The following is a 7,861-nucleotide window of genomic DNA, read 5'->3' as shown; positions in this document are numbered from 1 at the left end:
GAGAAATCTTTCCTGAACACACACATACAAACGCTTCGACGTTGCGACGGGACAGTGTTGCCAGACAGTCTGCTGCTGAAAGACATTGTTGCTGGACAGTGTTGAGCGACGTTAATGCTGTTGAAAGTTGCTGGCCGCTGTTGCTAAAGATTCCTGTGAAAAGTTGTTGTTGTGGAAATTATTGCTGTGAAGGGTTGCTGTTTGGTGTTGCTGAGGAGAGTTGCCAGGTAGTTGTTGCGGTGCTGTTTTGATTGAGAACCATACAATGGATAAAGGGAAAAGAAATATCAAGCCGTTTGACGGTGAAAAATATTCAATATGGAAGTTCAGAGTGAGAGCGCTGTTAGAAGAGCACGACCTTTTGAGGGTCATAGATGAAACTCATGCAGAAGTGACCGATGAGATAAAACAGGCAGAACGAAATGCTACAAGTTTAATAATTGAATATTTAAGTGATGCGTTCTTATCTTAAGTTTAGATGTAATTTACGAGAGAAGAAGCTTGGCATCGCAACTATCTCTGCGAAAGAAACTTTTAGCCATGAAATTAAAAGGTGACACTTCACTCCTCAATCATTTTAATTTCTTCGATGATCTCATTACTGAACTTATCGTGTCAAAAGCAAGGTTTTATGATATGGATAAAATTTCCCATTTACTCCTAACTCTTCCACCCAGTTATGATGGAGTTATAACCGCAATAGAGACTCTATCTGAAAGTAACTTAACATTAGCTTTTGTAAAAACACGACTTGTCGACCAAGAGATTAAGCTTAGGAATATAAGTAAGGATACGAGTGTTAAAGTCTTGCAAGCAATTAACAAAAAGGACTTAAAAGATATAACATTTAAAAATAATCCAATGCAGAAGTTCAAGAAGAATCAGTTCAAGCTAAGTTTCAAACCGAAACCAAAATGTTTTCATTGCGGTAAGCCAGCTCATTTAAAGAAAGATTGTTTCCTTTTGAAAAGGCAGAGAAATGCAACTTCCAATTCAAAGTCAAGCGAGGCTGAGTTTATCCTAGACTCAGGAGCATCGGACCACCTTATAAATGACACAGCATTGTTCTCCGAATATGAGCGTTTGCAATCAAATGTGGCCATCGAGATTGCCAAGCGCGGAGAGTTTATCTACGCTACAGCCAAGGGAGTGGTCAATCTTAACAGCTGCGGACCCCAAATCACCTTGTAAAACGTTTTGTATTGTAAGGATATTCCACACAACCTACTATCGGTAAAGAAGATGCAAGATGCAGGCATGACCATCGAACTTAACCCTGAAGGTGCAAAAGTATCTAAAAATGGTAAATTGGCCTTTAATTGAACATGTGAGTACAATGTACCTGTTATAAAATTTAAATTGAACAGTAAAATATTTACGGCTAAAATTTCTAATAGTGATGAGTATCGATTATGACATGAAAGATTAGGCCATAAAAAAAACAAAAAAAATTTATTTAGAAATAAAACGAAATAGTCTTTTTTAAAATACTAATATGTTAAACAATAATAATTTAAACCATGAAATATGCGAGGCTTGTATAAACGGCAAGCAAGCTAGATTATAGTTTCAAAAATTTAAAAAGAAAGAAAACATTACACGATCATTGTTTGTTGTTTATTCGGATATCTGTGGTCCAATAACACTCTCTACCATTGATAATAAAAACTACTATGTAGTTAAATAAAAACTACATACTAGTTTTTATTGATCAGTATACACATTACTGTGTGACCTATTTAATAACTTATAAGTCGGATGTGTTTTTTGTTTTCAAAGACTTTATAGCGAAGAGCGAGGCTCACTTCAATTTAAAAATTGTGAATTTATATATCGATAATGGAGGGTAATATCTTTCTAACGAAATGTGTGATTTCTGTGCCGAAAAAGGCATCAGCTATTATTTAACGGTTCCTCATACTTTACAATTGAATGGTGTATCAGAACTGATGATTAGAACAATCACCGAAAAGGCTCGATCTATGATCAGTTGTGCTAAGCTCAATAAGCATTTTTGGGGTGAGGCTGTTTTAACAGCAACCTATTTAATTAACAGATCCCCAAGAAGAGCATTGCAACAGATAAATAAAACACCATTTGAGATGTGGCATAACAAAAAGCCAACGTTGAAATATCTTAAAATATTTTGTTCGACGGTATATGCTTTGAATAAAATACGAAAAAGAAAGTTTGACGAAAAGTCAATTAAAGCTATACTTGTTGGATATGAACCAAATGTTTATAAGTTGTGGTCTGAGGAATCGAGGAAATTTATGACATCAAGAGATGTTGTGGTGGATGAAATAAACATGTTAATATCAAAGTTTTACATGGGGAAGATTCTGTGTTTCAAAGTAATACTGTTGAAAAAAATAATGAATCTTTAAGTAGAGGAATTGAAGAGTTGGATTTTTCTTTGATGGAAAATAATGAATCTGTTGATTCTGAGTTAAGTGATAAACTATAAATTAAAAGAAAACAAAAGTGAAAAAGAAATCAGACGCAGTGAAAGAATTTAAAGTAAACCCAAATTATCATATCGATTTTTAGAAAGGTGTCTCATACATACTCAAATATTCTTAAGTGATATTCCTAATACCTTTGATGAAATTAAGTTTCGTGAGGACAGATCTTTCTGGGAGAAAGCTATACAAGATGAACTTAATTCTCATTTTCAAAATAATACTTGGTCCTTAGTTCAAAGGCCAGAAAATAAAAACATAGTTGATTGCAGATGGGTATTTAGTATAAAACAAGATTAATTTGGGAACTTAGTAAAGTATAAAGCAAGACTTGCAGCTCGGGGCTTTACTCAAGATTATATGACTGATTACGATGAGACATTTGCACCAGTTGCACGAATTTGCAGTTTTAGATTTTTGTTGGCACTTTCAAATCAACACGATTTAATAGATGAATTCTACATGAGCGTTCCAAAAGGCCTGAGCCACTCTTAAACTATAAACTTAAATAGAGCTATATATGGTCTTAAGCAAGCTGCTGGATGTTGGTTCGAAGTTTTTGAAAGTGCTTAAAAACTTAGGAGTTGATCGGTGTATATATATTTTGGATAAGGGAGAAATTAAAAGAAATGTATATATCATCTTATTTGTGGACGATGTAGTAATTGCTACAAACAAATCTGATACAATGTCGCATTTTAAATCTTACCTTCATGACCGATTTACGTGAAATTAGACACTTTATTGGCATAAAAATTGATAGAACTAATGGAGAGATTTGTCTTAGTCAGTCAGCATATATTAAAAATGTGTTGAAAAAATTTAATATGGAAGAGTGTAATTCAGTTAGTACTCCCCTCCCAAATAAGTTAGACTATACAGCTCTACAATCAGAAATATCATGTTATGTACCGTGTAGAAAATTAATTATGTTATTTACAGCGCCCGACTTAAGTACTTCAATAAGTATTCTATGCAGATATACAAACAACAAAAATAAGGAACTATGGCAATGCCTTAAAAGAGTTCTTAGATATCTGAAGAGAACTGTTAATATCAAGCTTAGATTGAAGAAAGAAGCTAATTTTTTTATTTTTTTATTTATTTATATTCTAGCGCTACAAGTTCACACTTATAATTATCGCGCTTAATAATATTCTTACAGGATATGTAGATTCCGATTGGGCTGGAAATGAAACTGACAAAAGATTTACCACTGGGTATCTTTTTAAAATGTTTGAAAATTGTTTGGTTCCATGGAGTACCATGAAGCAAAAGTCGGTTGCTGCTTCATCTACTGAAGCAGCATACATGGCCTTGTTTGAAGGTGTAAGAGAAGCTCTTTGGTTAAAATCACTAATAAATGAGATTAATCTAGAATTAAGTGGTCCTATAGATATTTTTGAAGACAACCAAGGTTGTATAAGTCTTGCAAAGAATCCTACTTGCCATAAGAGAACAAATCACATAGATATTAAATATCACTATATAAGAGAGCAAATTGACAAGAAACTAATTTGTGTAAAGTATATTCCCACAGATCTGCAACTAGCCGACATACTGACGAAGCCAATACCATCTGCACGGTATATTTCCCTGAGAAGCCAGCTTGGACTTTCTGAATAAACCAACTATGAACCGTGTGAACTGTTGCTGAAAATCCATCGCTTTTAGAAGCCAAACATGAAATGGATCTCATGAAGTCTTCTGTGAATAATTTAAATTTCCATACTTACTAAGTCTTAAGAAATTGAATTGAATTTATATTCTTTTGGTACGGCGATTTAGAAATTGAAAATACTTGTCCAGCATTTCAAATTAACTTTTTTAAAAATGTAACATTAAAGCTTAACTTTTGTTAAACAACAACAAAGATAGCTTGTTCAAGAGTTCAAGAGTCAGGCCCCTCGAAGTATTTATGGACATTTTCATATGAGGCAAAACATAACAGTTTAAAATTGTACGTTAAAAATATTTCATCAAGACGAAACGTTTTATTACCTATAGGTACCAAAATTTCTTTCTTTTAACGAACTGATTTTGTTGGTCTGCTCGCTACGAGATCCGTGCGGCTAGCTCAGAAGATTGTATGTTTGACCCACCAAATTTATATGATCAGTAAGAAATCACACGGTTCGAATGCAAACAGTCGGTTTTGTTTTCGTTTTATTAATAAAGCGTGTGGGTGGCTGCGCTGGTTTCGGTATCTACTCGCTCTGGTTCCACAGGCTGCTGATGCTCCTATCGACGCTCCTGTGTCTCGGGATGCTCGTTGTGGCCGCCTCTGCTCGCTTGCCGACGCACTTTTTCGGGGTCGCGTCACCGTTCTCAGACTAGGGTGAACAAGCCTTGCTCTCCAGGGCAACGCCCTTCGAGGCCATACCTGTCCCTTACTCTGTACCGGACGGTCCCGCTATTTTCTTGTTCAGATCGCGCTGACAGTCAAGGCTAACGCCAGGAAGCTGCCTAGCCGCTCACTTTGCTTTACGTTTAGCGCAGACGAACGTTCCACCCGGCTTCACCCTAATGCTTGACTTCCGCGACGTTCCTGCGCTCCCTAATGAGCTCCGCGCGGCAATGGTGACGTGGCTGCCGGTAATGTCTGCTGGCATCGCTGCCGATGTCCTCTGCGCTGTTTCTTGTCTTCCGTGTCTTTGGGCAACCGCCGTTCCGGGACTTGCCAAACCGCTAGGCTTCTCCAGGACAACGCCTCTTGAATGCCTCAACGGGTCGATCGCTCGCCCTTCCTGACTGGTAGCTTGGCGTTTCTGGCACTCGGGGTTTTAGGCAGCTGCTGTTCGGGGACTTCGCCGGAAATCGCTTGAAACCTTAAATCGATCCACCACTCGTCCTTCACGCCAGGTCCTGCTTGGTCGGGCAAGGTACGCTGGGTCTTAGACAACTTTCTCACCCGAGCTCAAGGTCTTCGTCGCAGGCCTCTTTCGCTTGACTCTGACATATCAGCCGGGCGATTCGCCAGGGTGTGGTCGTGACAAAGCTGAAAACCAAACGGACTTCAGCCACTTGTGTCTTAATTCGGAGACTCCTGATGTCCCAATCCCGAACTTCTCGACGTAGCGATCTTGTTCCCTGAAGGATTCCCTCGGCGCTGCTTCCGACGACTCGCCTTGTTGTGGCTCCCTCGTAGTTTGCTTGGTTGACTGACTGTTCACTTCGGTATCTAGACTGATCTTGATGGTTTGACTTCCCGTGGTCTACTGATCCAGCTGCCAGCGCTCTGCGGCTTTATATAGGGCCTCCGGGAACCGTTATTTCCCTTTTTCCCACTGCTGCCGTCGCTCTGGTTCCCGTGATGTGTCACTTCTTCTCCCGGTCCAAAGTTCACGGTAGAGTCCAAGGTCCGGTGGAGTTCCGTTATCCCCTTTTGCACACGGCACTCTTGTTCTGACCGCCAAGTATCCACTCTCTCATTCTCCGCTCCTTGGTCTCCAAACTCTCTCTTACTCCATCCTTGGTCCCCAAACTCTCTTATTCTCCCACATTGGTCTTAAAACTCTATTCTTCTCCAACCGCTCCTCGCCGCGCCGTTACTACGTGAATTCACCGCGTATCTGGTAAGCGGCAGGCCATCTGTTGCTGCTGCTGCTTAGATTTGTGGGAAGTTATTAAATTGAAATGTAATGTTAGGAAATGTGTTAACTATGTTATGTAACAAATGAAGTTTGTACTAAGATTTAATTTTCAATAAAATTAGTTTTTATTATTGAAAAATTGGCCTTTAAAAAAAGAAAATGGGTTCATTTACTTACGAAAAAACGCTGCAATTTGTAATAAAAACTGTTATTCAAATTAGAAACAAGAAAGGAAGTTATCTTCGGCAAGCCGAACCTTATATACCCTTGCAGTTATAATTATTAAATTTAAAAATACAAAAAATGATATTCCCAACAGTATAAGATAGTATGTCAAAAAACACCGAAGCTATAATTTGTTTCATATTATTTTCCCACCAAATTTTCGATCGTTCCTATGGCAGCAATATGATATAGTCTTCCGATTTTGATTAAATTAAATACGAAATTCAGAACAAATTAAAAAATGTTATTTCCAAGCGTAGGAGATTATAATTTAAAAAACACCGAAACTATAATTTGTTTCATATTATTTTTCCACCAATTTTCCGATCGTTCCTATGGCAGCTATGTGATATAGACGTCCGATTTTTGATAAAATTTAATTCGAATATCAAAACTAATTTAAAAATGTTATATTCAAGCTTAATAGGTTATATGTTAAAAACACCAAAGATATAATTTTTAAAAATTTTTTTTCCCATTATTCCAATGGGAGCTATAAGATATGGTTGTCCGATCGGGCTAGTTCCGACTTATATACTACCTGCAAAAGAAATAAGACTTTTGGAAAAGTTTCAGCCCGATAGCTTTAAAACTGAGAGACTAGTTTGCGTAGAAACGGACGGACAGACGGACATGGTTAGATCGACTCGTCTAGTCATGCTGATCAAGAATATATATACTTTATGGGGTCGGTAACATCTCCTTCACTGCGTTGCACATTTCTGACTGATGTCAATATACCCTCTGCAACAGTATAAAACAAGGAAGAACGCTATAGTCGAGTACCTCGACTATCAGATACCCGTTACTCAGCTAAATGGAGATATGCAAGCAGCAAAGCGAGATTAAAATGCGCCACCTACCGGCGGTATACAGATTTAAGCGTTATGGGCGTTAGAGTGGGCGTGGCAAATTTTTTTTCGGATCAATCGATAGGTATTGACGAGACCAATACATTTCAGTGAAAATTTTTTATCTAGCATGAAAATTGTGGGCGTCACAGGTTTTTGCGGTTTGTGGGCGTTAAAGTGGGCGTGGCAAACTTTTTTTGGGTCAATCGATAGGTATTGATGAGAACAATACATTTCAGTTAAAATTTTTATTCTAGCATCAAAACTGTAGGAGCCACAGTTTTGGGCGGTTTGTGGGCGTTAGAGTGGGCGTGGCACTGTGCTGAAACAAACTTGCGCTGCGTAAGAAGCTCAGGAATCTGCACGCCAAATCTCAATAGCCTAGCTCCCATAGTTTCCGAGATCTCAGCGTTCATCCGGACAGACGGACAGACGGACATGGCTAGATCGACTCGGCTAGTGATCCTGATCAAGAATATATATACTTTATGGGGTCGGAAACGCTTCCTTCTGCCTGTTACATACTTTCCGACGAATCTAGTATACCCTTTTACTCTACGAGTAACGGGTATAAATAGCCTTCAAATACGAAAAAAGTTTCTTGATTTACAAAAAAAGTTTGTTATACGGTATAAAAAAAAAAACTTCAATACAAAAAAAAATTTTTAGAATTACGAAAAAGACCGTTATATACAGAAAAAGAGTCCATATATTAAAAAAGAAAAGCCCT

The sequence above is a fragment of the Drosophila suzukii genome, unplaced genomic scaffold, assembly GCF_043229965.1.
Source record: "Drosophila suzukii unplaced genomic scaffold, CBGP_Dsuzu_IsoJpt1.0 scf_11, whole genome shotgun sequence".
In the NCBI taxonomy this organism is placed as follows: Eukaryota; Metazoa; Arthropoda; class Insecta; order Diptera; family Drosophilidae; genus Drosophila; species Drosophila suzukii.
This window is presented reverse-complemented; position numbering follows the sequence as displayed.